General features: G+C 36.4%; 1 long non-coding RNA gene across 3 annotated transcripts in view; it reads left to right on the plus strand.

Annotated features, from left to right (window-relative positions):
* The window catches only part of LOC102158095 (uncharacterized), an 899417-nt gene that overhangs the window by 554622 nt on the left and 320442 nt on the right, over nt 1–24353 (plus strand). For 2 of the 3 annotated variants that reach the window (XR_014824906.1, XR_014824907.1), the window contains one exon: nt 286–3974. The exons of the other annotated variant lie outside the window; for it this stretch is intronic. This is a non-coding gene — a long non-coding RNA (uncharacterized LOC102158095). Of the gene's footprint in view, nt 1–285; nt 3975–24353 lie in introns of those variants that run through there. 3 annotated transcript variants of the gene reach the window in all.

Genomic DNA, 24353 nt, shown 5'->3' on the forward strand with positions numbered 1-24353 from the left:
CAGATTCATTTCTGCTGAGCCAAGACAGGAACTCCATTGATGTGATTTTAAAAGGTACAGTTTGTTTATATTCCCTTTCTAGTATTTCATTGTTATTGTAAAGAAATGAACAGATTTCTGTATGTTAATATTGTATCCTGCTCCCCTGATGAATTTATCAGCTCTACTAGTTTTTGTAGAGCTAAAAAATATTTAATTTGTCAAAAAATAAATTAATAATTTTCATAATTAAAATGTAAATAATTTATCCATTAAAATTAATATATATTAACTAATTCATTCTAGGCAGACATTTAAACAGTGGAAACTCACGTCAGCAACTTTGATAAAGGTACATGGATGTGTGTGAGCTTTATTTGTGGGCGAAGCAAGTGTTCCCAAATGCCATAAAACATTGCTTCTGGGTAAGAAAATGTGTAGATACTTGAATGCTAGACAAAGAAATTTCCAAATCTCCTTTAATTGGAGCTGCAGCTGCTAGCCTATACCACAGTCACAGCAACGCCAGATCTGAGCCCTATTAAACTTTTTTTCATACCATGGTTTTATTTTCATAGCATCCTATGATATACAACTTGTAGTTTTCTCTTATTCCCCATGATTTCAATCATTTCATGGTTATAAATACAAATAGAATTTCTGTATTAAATCACATTTTTTAGTAAGATGAATTCCATTGAGTCATACTCTTCAAGAATGTAGAAAACATATCTTAATTCATATTTTATAATAAAACATCTTGGTTTACTCATAACATATTCATATCTTATAGCAACCATCTGCTGCACTAGGAGCCCCAACACTGGCTTTTTCTGCTAAGGAAAAAATAGCATAAAGAAAATATTTTAGAGCTACTTTCAGATCCAAATTCAAAATCATGGCTTGGACCAAGGACTCAGTGGGACTTCATTAGAATTGCTATGGAGGATTTGATTGAAAACTCAAAAGAATTTCTGCATTACTTCTGCTGAGACAGGTCTGCAGAATTTAAAATAATACCTCTGAGAAACATTAAGCAACAAGTCATGATTTCTCACTTTCCTGTCTAATTTGTTTGAGAAAGTAGTTTTTCTTTTGTGAGAGAGGGTAAAAATGAGGCCATTAGTTTCACTTTTCATTTTCTTCTAGTATTGTGCCAAGCTTAGGTCTCAAGTTAAGTTTTCAGCTGTTTTTCTTCCTGGTTGGATAAAGTAGTGTGCCTTTAGTAGTATTGAGAATTGACATATTAACAGATAGAAGTAAATTGATGGGCTTCTGAGTTAACTCATGATCCATAAATAAAGTTCTATTACACTTTCCTCATATCACATCAGTGATGAGGAAATTCCACACAAAATGCAGAGTCGCACAGGGTACCACTAAATTTGCTTTTCCCTTTCTTGAATAAACTACACTATGCCTTTTGTTCTTTTCCTTCAGAATTGTGTTGGCTATTCTGAGTCTTTTGCCTTACTATATAAACTTTAGGATCAGTTTGTTGATACCCAAAATGTGTTTCTTAGATAATCTAAAACATATTATTTATTTGAATATTGATGTAGCATTAGTTTTTATATTTATAGAATGGGCTATTATATTACTTAAAAAAACCCCAGAAAATAATAGTAGTTAATGATTCATTATTTCCATTTCAAACAATTTTATGATTCCAGCCATTTTCTGTTGTAATTATAGAGATAGGTATATGTAAAATAAAAGATTATTTGGGGCCTGTGGTTTGAGGGGTGGGAACAAGATCATCTTTGAAATAACAGCTTCTGGCTTATCAGTGAGAACTCCTGGAATTCTTTGCTTAGAAGTTGATTTCCTTTGGGAGTTAAGGAGGGAATGCTGCACAAGTGGAACATTATTCTCACAAAGAGGTGAGAGGGTATGCTCCCAGATTCTTTGACATCTTTTAAAGTTATCATTATTGTTAATACTTTAATTTTTAAGAGCAGTTTTTGGTTCATAGCAAAAGTGAGGCTAAGATACAGACATTTCTTATATACCACTGTCCACACACATGTATAGCATCCCCTATCATCAACATCCCACACCAGAATGGCACATTTGTTACAAATGGACCTACATTAACGCATTATATTCACCAAAGTCCATCGTTTGCATTGTAATCACTCTCAGTGTTATATAATCTACGTGTTTGGACACATTCATAATGAGATATATTCATCACTATGGTATCCTATAAAGTATTTGCATTGCCCTAAAAATTCTCCGTTCTCTGTTGATTTTTTTTTTCTTTTTTAGGGCCACACCCATGACATATGGAGATTCCTAGGCTAGGAGTCAATCAGAGCTACAGCTGCTGGCTTACACCACAGCCACAGCAATGCAGAATCTGAGTTGCGTCTGCAGCCTACACCACAGCTCAGAGCAATACCAGATCCTTAACCCACTGAGCAAGACCAGGGATTGAACCCGCGTCCTCATGGTTCATGGTTGGATTCATTTCCGCTGCACCACAACAGGAGCTCCCTCTATTGATTCATGTCTTACCACTATTCCAAACCCTAGTAAACACTGATATTTTTACTGTCTAGATAGTTTTGGCTTTTTCAGAATGCCATATAGTTGGAATTATATAGCATATACACTTTTCAGATTGGCTTCCTTCTCTTAGTAATATGAGTTCAAGATTCTTCCATTTCTTTTCATGGCTTAATATCTTTTTTTTAAGCACTGAATAATATTCTATGGTCTCTGTGTAGCACAGTTTACCTACTGAAGGATATCTGGGTTGAGTCCAAGTTTGGGGCAGTTATGAATACAGCTGCAATGAATATCCCTGTGCAGGTTTTTGTGGAGACAGAAGTTTTCAACTCCTATTGATAAATACCAAAAAGCTTCATTGATGTATCACATGGTAAGAATATATTTAGTTTTGTAAGAAACCACCAAGATATATTTCAAAGCGGCTGTACCAATTTGCATTCCCACTAGCAATGTATGAGAATTCCTGTTAACTCTATACCCTCAGCAACATTTGGTTGACAGAGTTTCAAAATTTGGCCATTCTAACAGACGTGTAGCAGTATCTCATTGTTTTGACTTGTGTTTCCCAGATGGCATACAGGTGATGTGGAACATCTTATATGCTTATTTTCCATCTGTATATTTTCTTTTATATACCAGGTGGTATATAAAAAGACATTATCATCTCCAAAGTCAATCTAGGGTTTCTCCTAGATTGAGTTTTATAGTTTTGTATTTTACATTTAGGTCTGTGATCCATTTTGAATTAATTTTTGTGAGGAGTGTGAAGTCTATGTCTATATTCTTTTTTGTGTGTGTGTGCGGATGTCCCAGCATCATTGTTGAAGAGACTATCTTTGCCTCATTCCTTCATCTCTGCTCTTTTGTTTAAAATCATTGTGACTATATTTTATGTGAGTCTATTTTTGGATCTTCTAGTCTTTTTCATTAATCTATTTGTCTACTTTTGCCAGTATCAATCATACTGTATAAATTACTGTGGCTTTATAGTAAAGTACTGCAGCTTTGAAGTCAGGTAGTATTAGTCCTCCAAGTTTGTTTTTCTCTTTCAATACCATATTGGCTATCCTGAATCCTTTGCCTCTCTATATAAACTTTAGAATCAGGTTGTTAATATTTATAAAATAAAGTGCTGGGATTTTGATTTGGATCGTATTCAATTTATAGATCAACTTGAGAAGAACTGACTTCTTGACAATATTGAGTCTTCCTGTCCATGAACATAGAATATCTCCCCGGTTTTATGGGCTTTCTTTTATTTCATTCATAAGTTTTATAGTTTTATTCATATAGTATATATTTTGTTATTTTTCTGTTTTATTTTGGGGGTTGTGAATATTAATGCATTGTATTTTTTAATTAAAATTCCACTTGTTCATTCCTGGTATATAGGACAGCAATTAACGTTTTAAATAGCACAGGGGACTATCCAATCACCTGGGATAGACCATGATGGAAAATAATACCAAAAAAAAAAAGAATGTATAAGATATATGTATGGATGAGTCACTTTTCTGTACAGCAGAAATTGGTGCAGCATTGTAAATCAACTATACTTTAATAAAAAATAAAAAAATATAGTAAGTGGCTGGATAGAAATTCAATCTGGATTAATATTTGTTATTGATTCACATTTTTGACCTATGTATTGAGTCAATGATATCATATTAAGTAGAGAAAATGGTTTTAAAGTAATCCCCATCCTGCATTATTAACTGGAAGTAGATTTCTGTTTTTTTCATAGATTATTTAGAATGAGACCATGTGTTGGAAGCAAAGGAGGAGCCATTCAAAAAAACACAGTTGACCACAATGCTGGTTTGAAGCAATGATGCCCCTGGACATCATTTCACTCCCTTCTTTTAGCTGAAGGTTTTGCAGAGAATTAAATGCAGAATCTGGTATCTTGGCTGCCTCTACTCATGACTTTAATTAAAAAAAAAAGTTTTTTGGGGCTTAGTAAAAATTTTATCTTATTTCTGTCATCAAATTCCACTAGACAACAGTCAATAGATGTTAAAACCTGGGGCAACTCACGTTGCTACATTTAACTACATTTAATTTCACTAGCCAGTATTATTTAATTAATATTTTTTTTTTTTCTTTTTAGGGCCTCAACCACTGCATATGAAAGTTCCCAAGCTAGGGGTCAAGTCAGAGCTGCAACTGCTGGCCTACACCACAGCCACAGCAACATGGGATCAGAGCCACATCTTCAACCTATAGCACAGCACAGGGCAAGGCCAGATCCTAGATCCACTGAGCAAGGCCAGGGGTCACACCTGCATCCTCATGGATTCTAGTCAGTTTCATAACCTGCTGAGCCGCAATGGAAACTCCTTAATATTCTTAAACGGTTGACTTATAAAGTCAACAACTTGAGAAATTGTAAATAACTGCTTTTTGTTTTACTGTGGCACATTTTGTATCTTTGCAGTTAGACTTTTTCTTGAGATTTGTTAACTCTTTTTCTATCACAAGTCTTCTGTGTTTAGGATGTGTGTCATAAATTATATAAGCCATTCTCCAATTTGCTGGTTTTAACTTGACTCTGTGGGTACTTAGTCTTTTAAATGTTCCAGAAAGTCATCATTCTTCATTATGATTTGTTGGAGGTGAAATCCATTTACTGAATGAAAATTCATTCTCAAATTATAATGATTTTCTTTGTTCTTCTTGTTCAATTTTGTTACAATAGACAGTAGCAAGAGGTTAGAATTTTCTGTAAACCAAATAATAAAATTAAGGGAAAATGCCATTTAGAAAATTAAGTTGGAGTTTAATAATTTGAAGTTCTCTATCAAGAAAGTTAAAGGATGAAAAAGAGGATTGTTTCAACCATGCCCGAAACTCTCATGGCTTTTTTGGTGTGCCAAAATGTAAGCTTTCAAATTAATATGAAAACAGATTCCTTTACCTGATTTTTTTTTCTTATTCAGAAAAAAGAAATGCCTTTATCTTCTTCAGAAAATATTAGACCTCTAGCCTGGGAACTTTCATATGCTGTGGGTGGGGCTCTAAAAAAAAAGAAAAAAAAAAGAGAGAGAGAGCTTCTTCAGTATCCAATCTGCAGCTTCATCCACTAATAAGCATCATTTAGCATTAGACTGACTTTAAGTTATACCAAGAATAATTTAATATGAAGAGTATTACCAATTCAGTGAAGAATAAATTGATTTAGTGAAGAAATACTATAAAATAATGTGAACATAATATAGAAGCTAAAATTTTTTATTAAAATTACTTATTTTCATTGAAAATTATGGGATATATATAATAAACAATATTTCAATCACCTCTGTAATGATATAGGAAGTAATTTCTAAAAAAAAAGGATAATGTAAGGTTGTAGTTTACTTCACTGAAAAGCCATTTATTTAGCTATGGTACAACTGTATGTTTAGGTGGCCAAAGTTTACCCATAGTTTAATAAACCACATACCCTCTTTTTCATATAGAATATTATATTTCTACAGCTAAACCAGATTTCCCATATTTGCAATTTTGGTTGATCTTTGTACATATAACATTGAAATGTCACTTTAACAAAATCTGTTTAGTTCCTAGAATCCTTTGTGTAGCTTTAGTTCGCTGTAGGGATTTTATACTGTCTGCTCTTTCCAACTTAACTGTCTTCCACACCAACTCTCTTCTGAGAGTCTCTAAAATAGGCATAGTATTCATCTCCCATCTCTGTTCATAACCTCAATACCGCACTGCATTGCCTTATTTATTTGTCTAGGCTGAACTATACAGACCGTGCCAATGTATAAGAACTGGCACATAATAATAATTCCATAAATATTTGTAGAATGAATGAGAGTTTGAAATAAATGCTTCAAAGTATTGCTCAACCTCTTTGGTTTTTTCACAAAGTTCAATGAAACCCTTCAACCCTACAAATACACATGATGATAGAAATAAAAGAAACTAATAGTCATTGAATCATTCTGCTATGGGCTAGGCAAAAAGCCATGTGCTTTGCATACAAAATCAGAGAGAAAAGCATCTATGATTCTAAACCCTGCCTTTAATAAATGAATAGATTAATGGGTAATAATCTCAGCGTAATTAATTATTAATCTCACCCCTCCTAAACTTATTCTTATGTACTAATCTCTAAAAACCACATTCAAGCCTGTAAAGTTGAAGGCAAAAATAAAATCATCATGATGTCAAAAATGCACAAATAAAACTTTCTTGGGATAATCTGTATGTTGAAAATGATTTCCTGTCCTATGGTAATACCTGAAACTATGTTCTCCTCATACATACTAAATTATGAATGTAATAGATAGTACATGTGTTTGTGATGGGTAAAGTCCTGAGATATAGTCACCAATGTATTTAGAGGAGAGTCAGAGCAGACTGGAGAATAATGCTTTTTTGGCCTCTCTCACATAATCTATGTACAAAATAACCAGTGTGTCCTTTGTATTTAATATTGCTGTTATTTTTGTTTTCATATAGTTTTGTGATTACCCAGCAATCCTACACTTTCCATCCTATGTCAGATATTAAATTGTTAGAGAAATGCAGATCGTTTTTTCTTTCCTTTGTCAATTTTAATAATTTGTCTGTATGTAAAAATGATCCTACTGACCCACAATTAGTAGTTATATTAACTTTTCTATTCCTAGTGATATTTATTTATTTTTGCATTTTAGGGCCGCTCCCACAGCATATGGAGGTTCCCAGGCTAGGGGTCGAATCAGAGGTGTAGCTGCCAGCCTATGCCACTGCCACAGAAACGCCAGGTCTGAGCCACGTCTGTAACCTACACCACAGGTCATGGCAACGGTGGATTCTTAACCGACTGAGCAAGCCCAGGGATTGAACCTGCATCCTCATGGATCCTAGTCAGATTCATTTCCACTGCTCCACAACGGGAACTCCTCCTAGTGATAGATTTTTTTTTTCCCCCATTGTACAGCATGGGTACAAAGTTACACATACATGTTATTAATCTAGCTACACATTCTCAGCTGCTTTGATAAGCGACACATGAACACACACAAACACACACACAGTGGCTTTCCACATAGATCATGAGACCCTCAACTGAAGCAACACATGTAACTCATGGGTTATAAAGGTAAAATCTGGATAGAGCTTAGTTAGCAGAGCACACTAATCTAGGAAACACTACATTACTAATACTCTGGTCATAGCTATTCCTTAAGAAAGACTGATGAAATATTTATTAATTCCTATAGGTTTATCCTAATATTTAACACTACAGATAGTATATGACAATTGTGTATAGTTTCTTATGGCATTAATAAGTATTTAGAATTATGTAAGTAATAAGAAATGGAAGAAAATCATCCTTATTTTTCTATAATCTTGTTTAGAGGAAAAGTAACCTTTATGTTGGGATATATATATATATATATATATGTATATTTCCCCCCCAAAACTATTTTTTTTCCCCGCTCCTGTAGCACGGGGAAATTCCCTGGGCAGGGTTCAAACCTGAGCTGCAGTAGTAACCCGAGCCACAGCAGTGGCAATGCTGTGTTCTTAACCACTAGGCCACCAATGCACTTCTGGTGGTCTGAGAGAGAAATTAAAACAGCATATTAGCCTGGCTAAAGCTTAAAATACACTGCTAGTGTTTAGTATATTTCTTATTCAGTGCATGCATGAGTATCTTTTGAAAGGATTACAGAGAAATCCAGCTCTTTAAATAAGGTCTCTGCCATAAAGAAACACATCCTCTAACCTCCAATAGGTTCTTTAAATGTATTCTTTAGGTCTTTGTGAAAAAAAATAAAAGTTATAGAAATCTGAATGATGATTTCAATTCCCATATCCCAGTAATTTCAAACTGATGGCAGGTTTTTGACCCTCCTAGAAATATGTAAGACAGCAGTTGATGAAAAATGGAAAAACAGAGGGATGTAAGTATGAATATACTATTTATAACAAATGTCACACATGATTTCCAAATGGATTTTTCATAGACCGTGAAATTATATGAAAATGCTTCCAAATTGGTTGGAATTATTGTTTGAGCTCAGACACCAACTCAACAGATTATACCCTGAAAAAAATAATTATTTGTATCTTAATTCCTTCCTTTTTAGGAACTGATAATTCTGATTCAGGATTTTAACAAATAGGACTTTAGAAGAAAATAGAGTCTCTGAATTAAACGGTAAAAGAATATCTAAAAAAGCAAGCCAAAGTTTTAAAATAATTCTCCTTTTAACATGATGTTGCATAACCTAAAACAGCTCAACTTTCTCTGCTTATCAGTTCCCAAGTTCTTCTGCAATTAATCACAATGGTAAGAGTTGTCATTTATAAGAATTAGAAGCAAATAAAAATATAATGATTTTTTATGAAATTTATTTATTTATGAAATCATCAAAATGATAGCCATTTATTGATTTGAGACCCCTTTCCTTATTAGAACTAAAAGCAAGCTAGAGACAGCAGACTTCTTGAGCAGCGAAAAACATTAATTCTAATGATAGCATTATGAATACTTTTTCATGAGAAAGAGTTGGTGAATTATATTAGTGATAAAATTTTTTTCTTATTTCTTCCCATTTATGCTGGTGGAACATTGTTTGCTAATATATTATGTGTTCTTTTAACTGTGTGTGTGTGTGTGTGTGTGTGTGCATGTAGGGTGGAAATAGGGGACAGATAGGTGGATTTAATGGGTCAGGCCAATTCTTCAAGCAGAGATAATCCAGAAGAATCTTCAAACTATGCTGATAAGTGCCTCCACTGCTTTCTCTTTTGGAAGGTAGAATAGATCAAAATAGAGGGATGAGCAGCCAGTCACAATTTGATTTTTTTTAATTCAAAATTGAGGTAACTTGATGAAGTATGTATGAGTATTCAAAGGCGATGCCTATGCAGAGAGAGGGTTGTTTTTTGAGGATTGTGGATTTTTATGTTTTGTTTTTAAATTTAATGTTCAAAATAACATTTAAACCAATATCATAAATGGCTCAAATATATATTTACAGAAATCTCTAAGCATATTACCTTACTATTCTATGGATGAATGTTAGTTTATAGACTTCAGAATGTATTAAAAAGTCATTTTATTTATTTATTTATTTTTTTATTTTCCCACTGTACAGCAAGGGGGTCAGGTTATCCTTACATGTATACATTGCAATTACAGTTTTTCCCCCACCCTTTCTTCTGTTGCAACATGAGTATCTAGACAAAGTTCTCAATGCTATTCAGCAGGATCTCCTTGTAAATCTATTCTAAGTTGTGTCTGATAAGCCCAAGCTCCCGATCCCTCCCACTCCCTCCCCCTCCCATCAGGCAGCCACAAGTCTCTTCTCCAACTCCATGATTTTCTTTTCTGAGGAGATGTTCATTTGTGCTGGATATTAGATTCCAGTTATAAGTGATATCATATGGTATTTGCCTTTGTCTTTCTGGCTCATTTCACTCAGGATGAGATTCTCTAGTTCCATCCATGTTGCTGCAAATGGCATTATGTCATCCTTTTTTATGGCTGAGTAGTATTCCATTGTGTATATATACCACCTCTTCCGAATCCAATCATCTGTCGATGGACATTTGGATTGTTTCCATGTCCTGGCTATTGTGAATAGTGCTGCAATGAACATGCGGGTGCATGTGTCTCAAAAAGTCATTTTAGAAGATTCTTTTCTTTTCTTTTTCTTTCTTTTCTTTTTAGGGCTGCACGTGTGGCATTTGGGAGTTCCCAGGCTAGGGGTCAAATCAGAGTACAACTGCCAGCCTACACCAAGCCACAGCAACACAAGATCTGAGTGGCATCTGTGACCTACACTACAGCTCAGGGCAGTGCAGGATCCTTAACCTACTGAGTGAAGCCAGGGATTGAACCCACATCCTCATGGGTACTAGTTGGGTTTGTTACATGCTGAGCCACAACGGGAACTCCTTGTTTTCTTTTTCTTAATATTAATATGTTATCTGCATTTTGTTTACCTGTATTATCCTCTTCCTAACCTCCATTGCATTTTATAGCTTATCCTTATGTATATTCTTGTTTAAGCACTCTACCTAGAGAATATTCTAGAAGGAAAGTAATATAAGTGTATTAAATTTCTGTTCTTTCCCTGTGTAGAACAGGTTGGGAGGAGAAATGGGCTAATGAAGGGAGTCTGTTGGAGGGTGGACCACTTACATTTAAATGTCTTTATCTGTATAGCACTTACAGTATTATCTTACAGTGTAATCATTTTTTTACTTAGGAACTCATGGTTTTCATTTTCAAAATGGCATTAAATTTTAAGCACCAATGCATAACATTTTTATCTTTGGTTAGCATTTCAAGAAGGCTGAGAAAGCATTACTTGTGCTTGCCCATCTCTAACTGACTGAGTTAAGAACTGTGTTATCAAAGAAAAAAAAAAGGGAAATGTTAAAATGATCTTTCCTCCTCTGTGTTTCCAGAGGTCCAAGACTTGAAGCATTTTAAACAACACAAATACCACACACTAGATAGTCTCAGGGTCTGTGTCCTCCTGCTCAGCTGGGGCCAGGTTCTGTAGCTTGCATAATAAGTAGCATCCAGTCCCCTAGACAACAGCTCACAGAATAGCTTCCTGAGGCTCCCTAATAGAAGATGAGAGTTGTAATGAGAGCAACAGAACTTGAAGAACTGGGAAAATAGCCAGAATTCCTCTGGTGATCTTTTCACTCTAGTTTCATAATTTTCTCAAGTTAACAAGAAAGCAGAGCTACTATTTCAAATTGGAGTTAGGGATTGAAGAGACCTCACAGAATCCCCTGGTAAACTTCTCTCACTCAGGTGGATTTGAACAGGTCTCAAATCACTATGGAGTTGGACTGTTTTCATAATGTTGATCAGAGTTTTAATTTTGTGACAAGTGAAAGCTCTACCTTGGGCCAATACAAAGGTAGCAATTAAAATATATTCTCTTTAAACAAATGATATTTTAAAAATATTCTGCTTGTGTCTAGGATCTTCTGGGGTCTTATTTTAATTTAGTCTTTGGTTAACAGTAAGTTCAGCTATGCCTATGAACTTTTTCTTTCATGTATTTTCCATAAAAAATATTTTCTGGCATTTCTCATTGTGGCTCAATGGTAATGAATCTGACTAGTATCCATGAGGAGACCTGGGTTCGATCCCTGGCCCCACTCAGTGGGTTGGGCATCTGGCATTACAGTGAGCTGTGATGTAGGGTACAGATGTGGCTCTGATATGGCATTGCTGTGGCTGTGGTGTAGGCTGGCAGCTGTAGCTCTGATTCAACCCCTAGCCTGGGAACTTCCATGAGTGTGGGTGAGGCCCTAAAAAGACAAAAAAAAAAAAAAAAAAAATTCCAAGTGAATTGATTGCTTTATGATTCCTTTATTTGTAGGTTGTCTTAAAATACATTTGATTTGTCTTATGGCTACTACTTTTTGTATGTCCCTTTATATATGTCAGTAATACTAACTCACCATCACACTGCCGTGAGTTTGAATTATTTTTCCAATAATGGAAATTGCTTGTGCTGACCCATCCACCCATTTTGCCACTTTATGATGCATCTGTCTATTTTTCAGAATAGTGTGGTCTACATTTTGTGATTTTTAAAGAAATCCTATAGGGTTAAATAACCCAAATAATTTTAGCAAAGCTGGTGCTACCAATTCCACCAACAGAGAAACACTCTTTTAGTTCTTCTGTGTTTTTTTTTTTTTAATTCCTATTTAAAATAATGTTTCTCTTGGTGGCATAACATCTTAAGCTACCTTAAATCATATTTTAAAAAAGAGATTGGGGAGTTCCTGTTGTTCCTCAGTGGTTAACGAACTTAATAGGATCCATGAGGATGCAGGTTCGATCCCTGGCCTCACTCAGTGGGTTAAGGATCCAGTGTTGCTGTGAGCTCTGGTGTAGGTCACAGATGTGTCTCGGATCTTGCATTGCTGTGGCTATGGCGTAGGCCCTCAGCTGTAGCTCCAAGTTGATCCCTAGCCTGGGAACTTCCATATGCTATGGGTGCAGTCCTAAGAAGACAAAAAATAAATAAATTAATAAAAAAGAAATTGGGTGATAGTCTTCTATGAAAAGGTCCTTGTCGTCCCTAAAAGGTATACCCCCAGGGAGAAATCAACTGCCTGTTATGGGAGAAAGGATTGAAGAGAAGAGAAGAAATATAAAACCACCTAAGGCATATTGCCTTTGTGTAATCCTACTCTGCATATGTTCTCTCCTGTCCTCTAGCAGTAAAATAAAAATATTCATTTGAGAGTGCTCTGGGTGAATCAATATATGTGTGTGTGACTGTGTACATGTATTCATGCAGTGAATCAGTTTCTATATCTGCCCCCACATCCTCATTAACCTCTGACAACTGCTTATGTGTTCTTTTCTATGATTTGTCATTTCAAGAATGTTATATAAATAGAGTCATACAGTATGCAAACTTTGGAGGACTGGCATTTTTCACTCAGCATAATTCTCTGAAGAATATGTTAATAGGATCTTAGAGTATGCACACTTTGGGGCGTGGCCTTTTTTTAAATTTTCTGGAGATTCATCCAAATTATTTTGTGTGTCTATAGTTAGTTTTTATTGCTATTCCATGGTAGGGATGTACCATGGTTTGTTTAACCATTTACCTGTTGAAGGTCATCTTGAGTTTTTCCAGTTTGGGGCTAGTACAAATAAAATTGCTATAAATATTCATGTATAGGTTTTTGTGTGAAAGTAAATCTTTATTTTGCTGAAATATATGACAGAGGCCAATTGCTGGTCATATGGTAATTATATGTTGAATTTTTTTTTTTTTAATTTTATGGCTGCATCTGAGGCATATGAAAGTTCCTGGCCCAGGGACTGAGTCTGAGCTGCAGTGGTGACCAGAGCAGCAGCAATGCTAGATCCTTTAACCCACTGTGCCAGGCTGGGAATTGAATCCAAGTTGCTGCAGTCAGATTCTTAACCTACTGCACCACAGCACAAACTCATGTTTGATTTTTAAGAAACTAGGAAGCTTTTTTCTAGAGTGGATATTTATATTCCCACAAGCAACATATAAGGGATCCAGTTTCTCCACATTTTGCCACAGTACTTTATGTTAGCCATTCTGATATGTATTGGATTTTTAATCACATTTTCCTAATTTCTAAATTAACATTTTTATATGCTTATTTTCCATCTAATATCAGCCTTGGATTTTTTTTTGTGTGTGCCTTTAGCCCATTTTATAGTGATATTGTTTAGGTTTTTACTTGGTATTGATGTAAATTCCTTTATACATTGCTAAATTTGAGTTGCTAATATTTTGTTAAGATATTTACATTTATATTCATGTGGAATATTAGCCTAATTTCCTTTAGTTATATTGTCCTTGTCTGCTTTTGGCATGAGAGCAATACCGTTTCCCTAAAAATGATTGAGAGGTTGTCCTTCTCTCTCCTAGAAGCAAGGCTAGATCTAGTCCTCTTGTAATGAAAACACTCATCTGAGGGAGTTCCCATCGTGGCTCAGTGGTTAACGAACCCAACTAGTAACCATGAGGTTGTGGCTTCAATCCCTGGTCTCGCTCAGTGAGTTAAGGATCCAGCGTTGCCGTGAGGTGTGATGTGGGTTGCAGACGCAGCTCACATCCTGTGTTTCTGTGGCTGTGGTGTAGGCTGATGGCTACAGCTCCGATTCTACCACTAGCCTGGGAACCTCCATATGCCACAGGTGCGGCCCTCAAAAGAGAAAAAAAAATTCATCTGAGAATTTGTGAATGCACATCTCTGGGTGAATCAGGATGGTGTGCATATGTAACTCTCTGTGTGTGTGTGTGTGTGTGTGTGTGTGTGTGCACGCGCCTGTTTCTGAGTGTGACCTAATAGCATGATACAGTAAGCTACTAATAGTTAATAGCTTGAGCTACTTTTAAACTATCTCTTGAGAACAGGGAAGTTATGCTATGTGAATTCTTACTACATGACTGAGAAGAAAGAAAAGTAAAAATATTATTGTTAATTTTTAGGAATAGAGAACTTTTCCACAGCAAGTTTTATAATATATCTCTTTTTAAAATTTTTTGTTAAAGTATAGTTGATTTACAATGTGATGCCAATTTCTTCTATACAGCAAAGTGACCCAGTCATATATATATATATATATATATATATATGTATGTATGTATGTATGTATATATATGTATATACACACACACACATTTTTTAAAATATTATTTTCTATCATGGTCTATCCAAGGAGTTTGGATATAGTTCCCTGTGCTATACAGTAGGAACTCATTGCTTATTCATTCTCAATGTAGTAGTTACTAACCCCAAACTCCCAGTCCATTCCACCCCTTCATGCCTCCCCTATGGTACCCACAAGTCCATTCTCTATGTCTATGAATCTGTTTCTCTTTTGTAGATAGGCTCATTTGTGCCATAGTTTAGATTCCACATATAAATGATATCATATGCTCTTCGCCTTTCTCTTTCTGATTTATTTCATTTAGTATGAGAATCTCTGGTTGTATCCATGTTGCAACAAATGGCATCATTTTGTCCTTTTAATGGCTGAGGAGTAGTCCACTGAATGAATATTAATCCATTCATTTGTTGATGAACATTCAGGTTGTTTCCCTGTCTTGGCTATTGTCAATAGTGCTGCCATGAACATAGGTGTGCATGTGTCTTTTTTTTTCTTCTTTTTAATATTTTTATTTTTTCTATTATAGTTGGTTTATAGTGTTCTGTCAATTTCTACTGTACAACAAAGTGACCCAGTAACATATACATATATACATTCTTTTTCTCACATTATCCTCTATCAGGTTCCATCATAAGTAACCAGATATAGTTCCCTGTGCTATACAGCAGGATCTACTGCTTATCCACTCCAAATACAATAGTTTCCATCCATTAACCCCAGAATCCCAAACCATCCTACTCTCTCTCTCTCCCCCTTGGCAATCGCAAGTCTGTTCTCCAAGTCTATGAGTTTCTTCTCTGTGGAAATGTTCATTTGTACTGTATTTTAGATTCCAGATATAAGTGATATCATATGGTATTTGTCTTTCTCTTTCTGACTTATTTCACTTAGTATGAGAGTCTCTAGTTCCATCCATGTTGCTGCAAATGGCATTATTTTGTTCTTTTTTATGGCTGAGTAGTATTCCATTGTGTATATTACCATATCTTTTTTTTTTTTTTTTTTGTCTTTTTAGCTATTTCTTGGGCTGCTCCCATGGCATATGGAGGTTCCCAGGCTAGGGGTCGAATCGGAGCCATAGCCACCAGCCTACGCCAGAGCCACAGCAATGCGGGATCCGAGCTGCATCTGCAACCTACACCACAGCTCACGGCAACGCCGGATCAGTAACCCACTGAGCAAGAGCAGGGACCGAACCCGCAACCTCATGGTTCCTAGTCGGATTCGTTAACCACTGTGCCATGACGGGAACTCCCCTATTAGCATATCTTCTTAATCCAACCATCTGTCAATGGACATCTAGGTTGTTTCCATGTCTTGGCTATTGTGAATAGTACTGCAATCAACATACAGGTGCATGTGTCTTTTTCAAGGAAAGTTTTGTCCAGATATTTTCCCAAGAGTGGGATAAATGGGTCATATGGTAGTTCTATATTTAGTTTTCTGAGGTACCTCCATACTGTTTTCCATAGTATTTGTACCAGTCTACATTCGTACCAACAGTGTAGGAGGGTTCCCTTTTCTGTACATCCTCTTCAGAATTTGTTATTTGTTGACTTATTAATGATGGCCATTCTGACTGGTGTGTAGTTTTGATTTGCATTTCTGTAATAACCATTTCTCTAGTAATCAGTGATGTTGATCATTTTTCATATGCTTGTTGGCCATCTGTATATCTTCCTTGGAGAAATGTATATTCAGGCCTTTTGCCTATTTTTCAATTGGGTTATTGGCTTTTTTGCTGTTGAGTTGTATAAGTCGTTTGTTTTTTTTAGATACTAAGTGCTTGTGAGTTGCATCATTTGAAACTATTTTCTCCCATTCTGTAAGTTGTTTTTTTTATGGTTTCCTTTTTTGTGCAAAAGCTTGTCCATTTGATTAGGTCCCATTAGTTTATTTTTGCTGCTATTTCTGTTGCTTTGGGAGACTGATCTGAGAAAACATTTGTAAGGTTGATGTCAGAGAATGTTTGTCTGTGTTCTCTTCCAGGAGTTGGATGGTATCTTGTCTTATGTTTAAGTCTTTAAGCCATACTGACTATTTTTGCGCATGGTATGAGGGTGTGTTCCAGTTTCATTGATTTACATGTGGCTGTCCAGTTTTCCCAGCACCACTGTGTTCTTTCCTCCTTTGTCAAAGACTAATTGACCGTAGGTGTCTGGGTTTATTTTTGGGTTCTCTGTTCTGTTCCATTGGTCTGTCTGTCTGTTTTGATACCAGTACCACACTGTCTTGATGACTGTGGCTTTGTAGTATTGCCTGAAGTCTGGGAGAGTTATGCCAGCTGCTTGGTTTTTGTTCCTCAGAATTGCTTTGTCAATCTGGGTCTTTTGTGGTTCCATATAAATTTTTGGATTGTTTATTCTAGTTCTGTGAAAAATATCATGGGTAATTTGATAGGGATTACATTTAATCCATAGAGTGCTTTGTGTAGTATGGCCATTTTTCTGTTAATTCTTCCAACACAGGTACATGGAATATCTTTCCATTTCTTTAAATCCTCTTTAATTTCCTTGATTAATGTTTTATACTTTTCAGCATATAAGCCTTTCACCTCCTTGGTCAGGTGAATTCCTAGTTATTTAATTTTGGGGGTGGGGTGTGATTTTAAAAGGTATTTTATTTTTGTATTCCTTTTCCAGTATTTCATTGTTAGTATACAGAAATGCAACTGATTTCTGAATGTTAATCTTGTGTCCTATTTTGCTGAATTCGTTGATCAGTTTGAGTAGTTTTTGGGTTGAGTCCTTAGGGTTTTCTCTATATAGTATCATGTCATCTGCATAGAGTGACAATTTTACCTCTTCTCATCCAATGTGGATACCTTTTATTTCTTTTGTTTGTCTGATTGTTGTGGCTAGGACCTCCAATACTATGTTGAATTAAAGTAGTGAGAGTGGGTATCCTTGTCTTGTTCCAGATTTCAGCAGGAAGGCTTTCAGCTCTTCTCAATTGAGTATTATATTTGCTGTGAGTTTGTCATAATTGGTTTTTATTATGTTAAAATATTTTCCCTCTATACCCACTTTGATAATTTTTATCATGAATGGATGTTGTATTTTGTCAAATGCTTTTTCTGCATCTATGGAGATGATCATATGGTTTTTGACATTCTTTTGTTAATGTGGTACATGATGTTGATTGATTTGCATATGTTGAACCATCCTTGTGAACCTGGGATGAATCCCAGTTGGTCATGGTGTATGATCTTTTTTATATGTTATTGGATTCGGTTGGCTAAAATTTTGAGAATTTTTGCGTCTCTATTCATCAAAGATATTGGCCTCTAATTTTCTTTTTTGGTACTATCTTTGTCTGGTTTGGGTATTAGGGTGATGGTGGCATCATAGAATGTCTTTGGGAGTGTTCCATCTTCTTCAATCTTTTGGAAAAGTTTAAGGAGAATGGGTATAAGTTCCTCTTTGTATGTTTGGTAGAATTCACCTGTGAAGCCATTTGGTCCTGGACTTTTATTGTAAGGAGGGTTTTTATGACATATTCAATTTTATTTCTAGTGACCAGTCTGTTCAGTTGATCTCTTTCTTCTTGATACATTTTCCATGGGCTGTAAGTCTCTAGAGATTTGTCCATTTCTTCTAGGTTGTCAGTTTGTTGCCTTATAATTATTCATAGTACTATTCTATTTTTTTTTGTATTATTGCAGTATTCATTGAGATTTCTCCTTTTTCATTTTTTATATTGTTTATTTAGGTTTTTTCTCTCCTTTTCTTGGTGAGTCTAGCCAAAGGTTTGTCAATTTTGTTTACCTTTTCAGCTCTTAGGTTTTTTTTTTTTTGTTTGTTTGTTTGTTTTTGCTATTTCTTGGGCTGCTCCTGCAGCATATGGAGGTTCCCAGGCTAGGGGTCTAATCGGAGCTGTAGCCACTAGCCTACGCCAGAGCCACAGCAACGCTGGATCCGAGCCACGTCTGCAACCTACACCACAGCTCACGGCAACGCCGGATCGTTAACCCACTGAGCAAGGGCAGGGACCGAACCCGCAACCTCATGGTTTTAGTCGGATTCGTTAACCACTGCACCACGACGGGAACTCCCTCAGCTCTTAGTTTTATTGATTTTTTTCCCCATTGTTTGTTGGATCTTTATTTTATTGATTTCCTCTCTGATCTTTATGATTTCCTTCCTTCTGCTGACTTCAGCTTTTGTTTATTCTTTTTCTATCCGTTGTTCTTTTTCTAATTCATTTAGGTGGTGGGTTACATTGTCAGTTTGAGATTTTTCTTCTTTTTTGTGGAAGGCCTGTATTGCTATCAATTTCCCTTTAAGCACTGCTTTTGTGGCATCCCATAGACTTTTTTTTTTTCCTTGTAGAGCTACACTCGTGGCATATGGAAGTTCCCAGGCTAGAGGTCGAATCAGACCTATACCTGCTGGCCACGGCCAGAGCCACAGCAAAGCAGGATCCAATAATACAGTGACCTATAATACAGTGCACAGCAATGTTGGATCCTTAACCCATTAAGTGAGGCCAGGGATTGAACCCGCAACCTCATGGTTACTAGTCAGATTCATTTCCTCTGTGCCACAATAGCAACTCCTAGATATTGAATGGTTGTGTCTTCATTATCATTTGTCTCGAGGTATTTTTTAATTTCCTTTTTCATTTCCTCATTGACCCATTGGCTTTTTAGTGGCATGTTGTTTTGTCTCCATGTAGTCAGTTTCTTCTCATTTATTTGCATGTGGTTGATTTCTACTTTCATGTCATTGTGGTCAGAGAAGATACTTGAAATAATTTGTATACTCTCAAATTTATTGAAGTTAGTTTTCTGCTCCAATATGTGGTCAATCCTTATGAATGTTCCATGTGTACTTTCAAAGAAGGTATATTCTGACTTTTTTGGATGTAATGTCCTGAAAATGTCAATTAAGTCTAACTTTTCTATTGTGTCATTTAGGACCTCTGTTGCCAAATTGATTTTCTGCCTAGAGGATACATTCATTGATGTGAACCAGGTGTTAAAGTCTCCTACTATTATTGCATTCCCAGCAATTTCTCCTTTTATGTCTGTTAGTATTTGTTGTAGGTATCTGGGTGCTCCTTTATTAAGGGCATTTACATTGATGATTGTAATATTCTCCTCTTGAATGGATTCTTTTATCATTAAATAGTGTCCTTTGTCTTTCTTTATGGCCTTCACTTTAAAGTCTATTTTGTCTATATGAGTATTTCAACTCCTTCTTTCCTTTCTTTTCCATTGTCATGAAATATCTTTTCCCATCCCCTCCCTTTCCATCTATATGTGTCCTTTGCCGTAAGGTAAGTCTCTTGTAGACAGCATATTGTAGGCTTCTTTTTCTTTTTTTTAATCCAATCTGCCACTCTGTGTCTTTTGATTGGAGCAATGAGGTGGCACCTCACTGTAGTTTTGATTTGTATATCTCTATAATTAGTGATTTCAAGCATCAGATTGTTGTATCTGTTTACATGCCGGAGTGTCCCTGTATAGCTTCTGTGGGTTTACCTTTTTTTATTTTTGGCATGAAGGCTGCTTTGGATGCTTGCTGCCTCTTTCCTCAGTTTACGCAGGCCATTATCCCCTTTATAGGGGGTTTTCAGGTCCATGATCTGTGAGGTGGGGGCAATGGGTGGTGCCTGCAAGTAGTGCCTGGTCACTAGGCCCTTGGCAGTGGCAGTGACCCCCAGAGGGGTGGGCTGGGACCCTTGGTGGCAACAACATCAGGGTGCATTTCTACCCAGGGGTGGGGGCACAGGTAGCTCTCAGTTGCAGGATCCTCCACAATGGTGAACCCTGGGGTGACTAGGGTGGCAGGTGGTGCCTGGTCATGGGACCCCCCAGTGATGAGGGCCCTACCCACCTCTGGAGTCCATGATGAATGCTGGTGGTTTGCACTCACGCCCATAGCCTGTGCATTAAGTGACCTGCTGCCTGAGAGCCCACATGTGCACAGAGTAAGAAGTTCCTTTGGCAGTCCTGTCCCCTCTTACCACACTTCCCAACAATGGCACCTTGCTTCTCTGGAGGGCCTAGGTCACCTCCCACACTTCCTTTTCTGTGGCACACCACTCCCTAGGCCCCTCATGGTGTTTCCACACAGCCAACCCTAGTCCTCTCCTGGGACTGACCTCCAAAGCCAGAGCCTCTGCCCTTAGCCCCTGCCTGAGTGTCAGACTGGGTGTGTGGGGCAGTACTAGTCATCTGTGAAGCTCTCTCTTTGCTTTGCCCTCTTCAGACTGGCTGCTGCAATTTTCTCTGATGCTTTGAGATTCCCTCTCCATCTGGGCTTATCTCCTTTCCAGTTTGAGTGCCCCCCAGTGTGTGGACTCCTTTCCTCTTTCACAGCTCCCTCTCAGGAGTGCTGGTCCTGTTCTGATTCCTTTTTTTTTTTTCCTTTTCTCTCTCTCTCCCTTTTTCCTTTTTTCTATCCAGTTATGTGGATGTTTCTTACCCTTTTTGGAAGTCTGAGGTCCTCTGCCAGCATTTAGTAGATGTTCTCTGAGAATCATTCAACATGTGGATTTTTTTTTTTTTTTTTTACTTATTTGTAGGAGGTGAACACCACATCCTACTCCTACACCATTTTGATCCCTGTTTCCTAGTATACTTCTTTTTTAGCAGGACACTTCACACAAATATCTAGGTTGCTTTGAAATGGTCTCTCCTTACATAAATAGGCCCAGATAAAGCAATCTATAAGAATGATGTTGTCTGATTTTTGCCTATACTTGGCGCTGGAATTTTGACTGCATTAGTCTAATAAGGTCGACTTAAGCAAGACAAACTTGTGTAACATCTGGATAGGTTTTTATAGTTTATAAATTAATGAAGAAGACAATGAAATTATTATTTGGTGGAAAGTGAAGTAACACTATGAAATATAAACACTGTGATTCTTAATAGAGCTCCTTAAAGTTTATTACAAGAAGAAGTTAATACAGATATACATATGGTCCTTATCATAATCGCCAATATTTTCCTAGCTAAGACATTGGCAAAAACATTTTTACTGTTGTGGACCTTTCTCTGTTCTAGGCTAGATTTTTCTTCTTTGCATTATTCAGTTTCTGCTCATAGCTTTGTAATATTCCATGGTGTAGTATTCCTTCTTATTTTATTCTCCATTTTGTGTTTTTTTGATTGCATTTGAAATTTTTTGTTATTTTTCCTGGACTTATTCATATATTCAAAGGTGTTTGTTCAAATGATGTGCTATATACTAAATCTTTTTTTGCAAATATGAAAATGTTTAATTTGCACATCACAAAAGGCCATATGATTTTTGATACAGACTCTAATTGCAACACACACAGTTCTAATAGATGAGGTTGACTAATATACAATTAACATACAAAGCTTTGATATTTCTCAAAAAGATGCTCTTTTCCCTGAATTTCTCTCCAGGATTCTGCCTCTAGTGGTGCTATTCATATTCTAGTGTAGATGTTTTTTTCTGAAGGACCTAAAAAGTCTAGTTAAATAGGCTTGTGAAAGTCACTAAAACTGAACTAAGGTTAGGCTCTCCTTAGTTTATGATGTTCTGTGCCACAGAGACCTGATTGGCTACCAGTCCGTGTCCACACCATCATTCAAATGAGTCATGTGTTGACTTATTTGGAGAAGGAAGACTAAATTCTAGCTCACATTTTCCAAACAGCTTGCTCTTCATTGATACTGGGGCTGAGCAAGATGGTTAACCATTTCAGCCCACTGAGGGATTTTATTTAGTAAGATACTGCTCCAGGGCACTGTGGAATCTTAAAAATTCCATATAACTATGCACTAAATCTTTATCCTATATAATATGTTAAAAATGTTTTGTATTCTAACATGTTCTGAACAAATTTCCCTAGAGACTATTCCACAGAACACTATTCTCATAAAATATTCCACATTTATTATAAGAAAAAAGTATTTTTAAAAGTTGAATATTAAACTTAGCACTCATTTAGGCATTGTAGATACAAAGTAAAAAAGGACCTTTATTGTCTGGATAAAATTAAAATTCTTAGGTTATTCCTAGGTTACTATTCCTAGACATTTTTCTGGTGATAAAACTTAAAAGTTTTATTTTAAAAACATTTTTTTTCCTCAAATCCATATGAATCTGGGGAACATAATGTTGAATTATGGAGATTAAAATTTGTAATGCATAATTGTTATAATAATGAGAAAAATAATTGTAAAATATATTCTTACAGAGTCAATTACCAGGGGTTCTACCTCAGTAGGGTTAAAAAATAAGAAGAGGAAGGTTAAAGTACTAAAAAAAAGGGGCCGATTGACAGCAGACGAATACAATTTGCAGAAAAATAGTTACTATCAGAATTTTCTTCAAAATCCATTGTTTGACACAGGATAGGTGGCTCTTCAACATCTATTACAATTCAGGTTGAGGAGATTACTAAACTGATCTTAAAGAAATTGAATCTCCAAGCCTAGCAATTCAAAGCAGCTAAATACTTTAAAAAAGTAATAATAAAGATTATAAACAAAGGAATGGAACAAAGCAGACTTGGTAAATTGACATATTAATTTATTTTTAGTAAACTTCATTCCCTACGATTCCTTTGACTAAACCTGTGACTTTCCACAAAGACCATCCTATAGGGAGTTCCTGTCGTGAGTCAGCGGGTTTTGATCCCAACTAGTATCCATGAGGATGCATGTTTGATCCCTGGCCTTACTCAGTGGGTTAAGGATCTGGCATTGCTCTGAGCTGTGGTGTAGGTCGCAGATGTGGCTCAGATATCATATTGCTGTGGCTGTGGTGTAGCTTGGCAGTTACAGCTCCAATTTGACCTTTAGCCTGGGAACTTAAATATGCTATGGATGTGAACCTAAAAAGAAAAAGAGAGAGAGAGACCAACATATAGGGGTATCTGAAGAGTAATGGAAGGAGTTTCCTACTTAGTGACTGGTAGGCTGAGAATTAAGCATAAGGAGAACTTTATAAGGAACTGAAGAGTGATGTGCAGGGAGGAAGCCCTGCAGAGATCTTTTGAGAGTAGTAGCATTCAGTTTAAGGACATGAAATAAAACAGTGTGGTTGAAACAGAGACTGTGGTGGAGTTCTGGTGTAGGATGAGATTAGAGAGGTGGGTAAGCACGAGACCATACAGCCTGCAAGGGCAAGTTAAAATTTTATTCTAATCTTAAGAACAATGGAAAGGCTTTTCTAACTTTTAAAGAGTGGTAGGGTGGTATTCATTCACATTTTGAAAATATAATTCTAGCATCGGTAGGGAGAACTCATCAGGCAAAAGCAAGAAGGCAGGAAGGCCAGGTAGGACATGAGTTGCGTTAGAAATGGTCAAGTGTTTGGTGGCTTGTCCTTTAATGATGACAGTTTGAAATGGAAAGGAATGGATGGCAATTAGAGCTACTGAGTAGTTAAAATTGGTAGGATGGCTAGTGGTGCCATTCATAAGACAAAGACACAAGAAGAGGACCAGGTGATAATAGAACTGTAATCATTGTTGAGATTGCTTAGGAAGAGCAGGGAGAGAAGAGAATAAATTTAAAAAAATTTTAATATGCAGTGTCTAGTCAGTGAAGGAGAAGCCTGCAGAAGAGTTGCCAAAGTAGTAGCCAAATTTGGAGGAGGCAACTTGGTTAATGAAGTGTCTTAGAAGTTCAGGAAGGAAGTGTGCTCAACTGTATCTGCTGGAAAGATCTATGGTGTCATTTCGTGAGATCATCTATGGATTTAGCAAGAAGTCT

This window comes from Sus scrofa, chromosome 13 (genome assembly GCF_054392235.1).
Source record: "Sus scrofa isolate SSC_HxYL_T2T_F1_AM1 chromosome 13, Sscrofa_HxYL_maternal_Yorkshire_Landrace_v2.0, whole genome shotgun sequence".
Taxonomy (NCBI): domain Eukaryota; kingdom Metazoa; phylum Chordata; class Mammalia; order Artiodactyla; family Suidae; genus Sus; species Sus scrofa.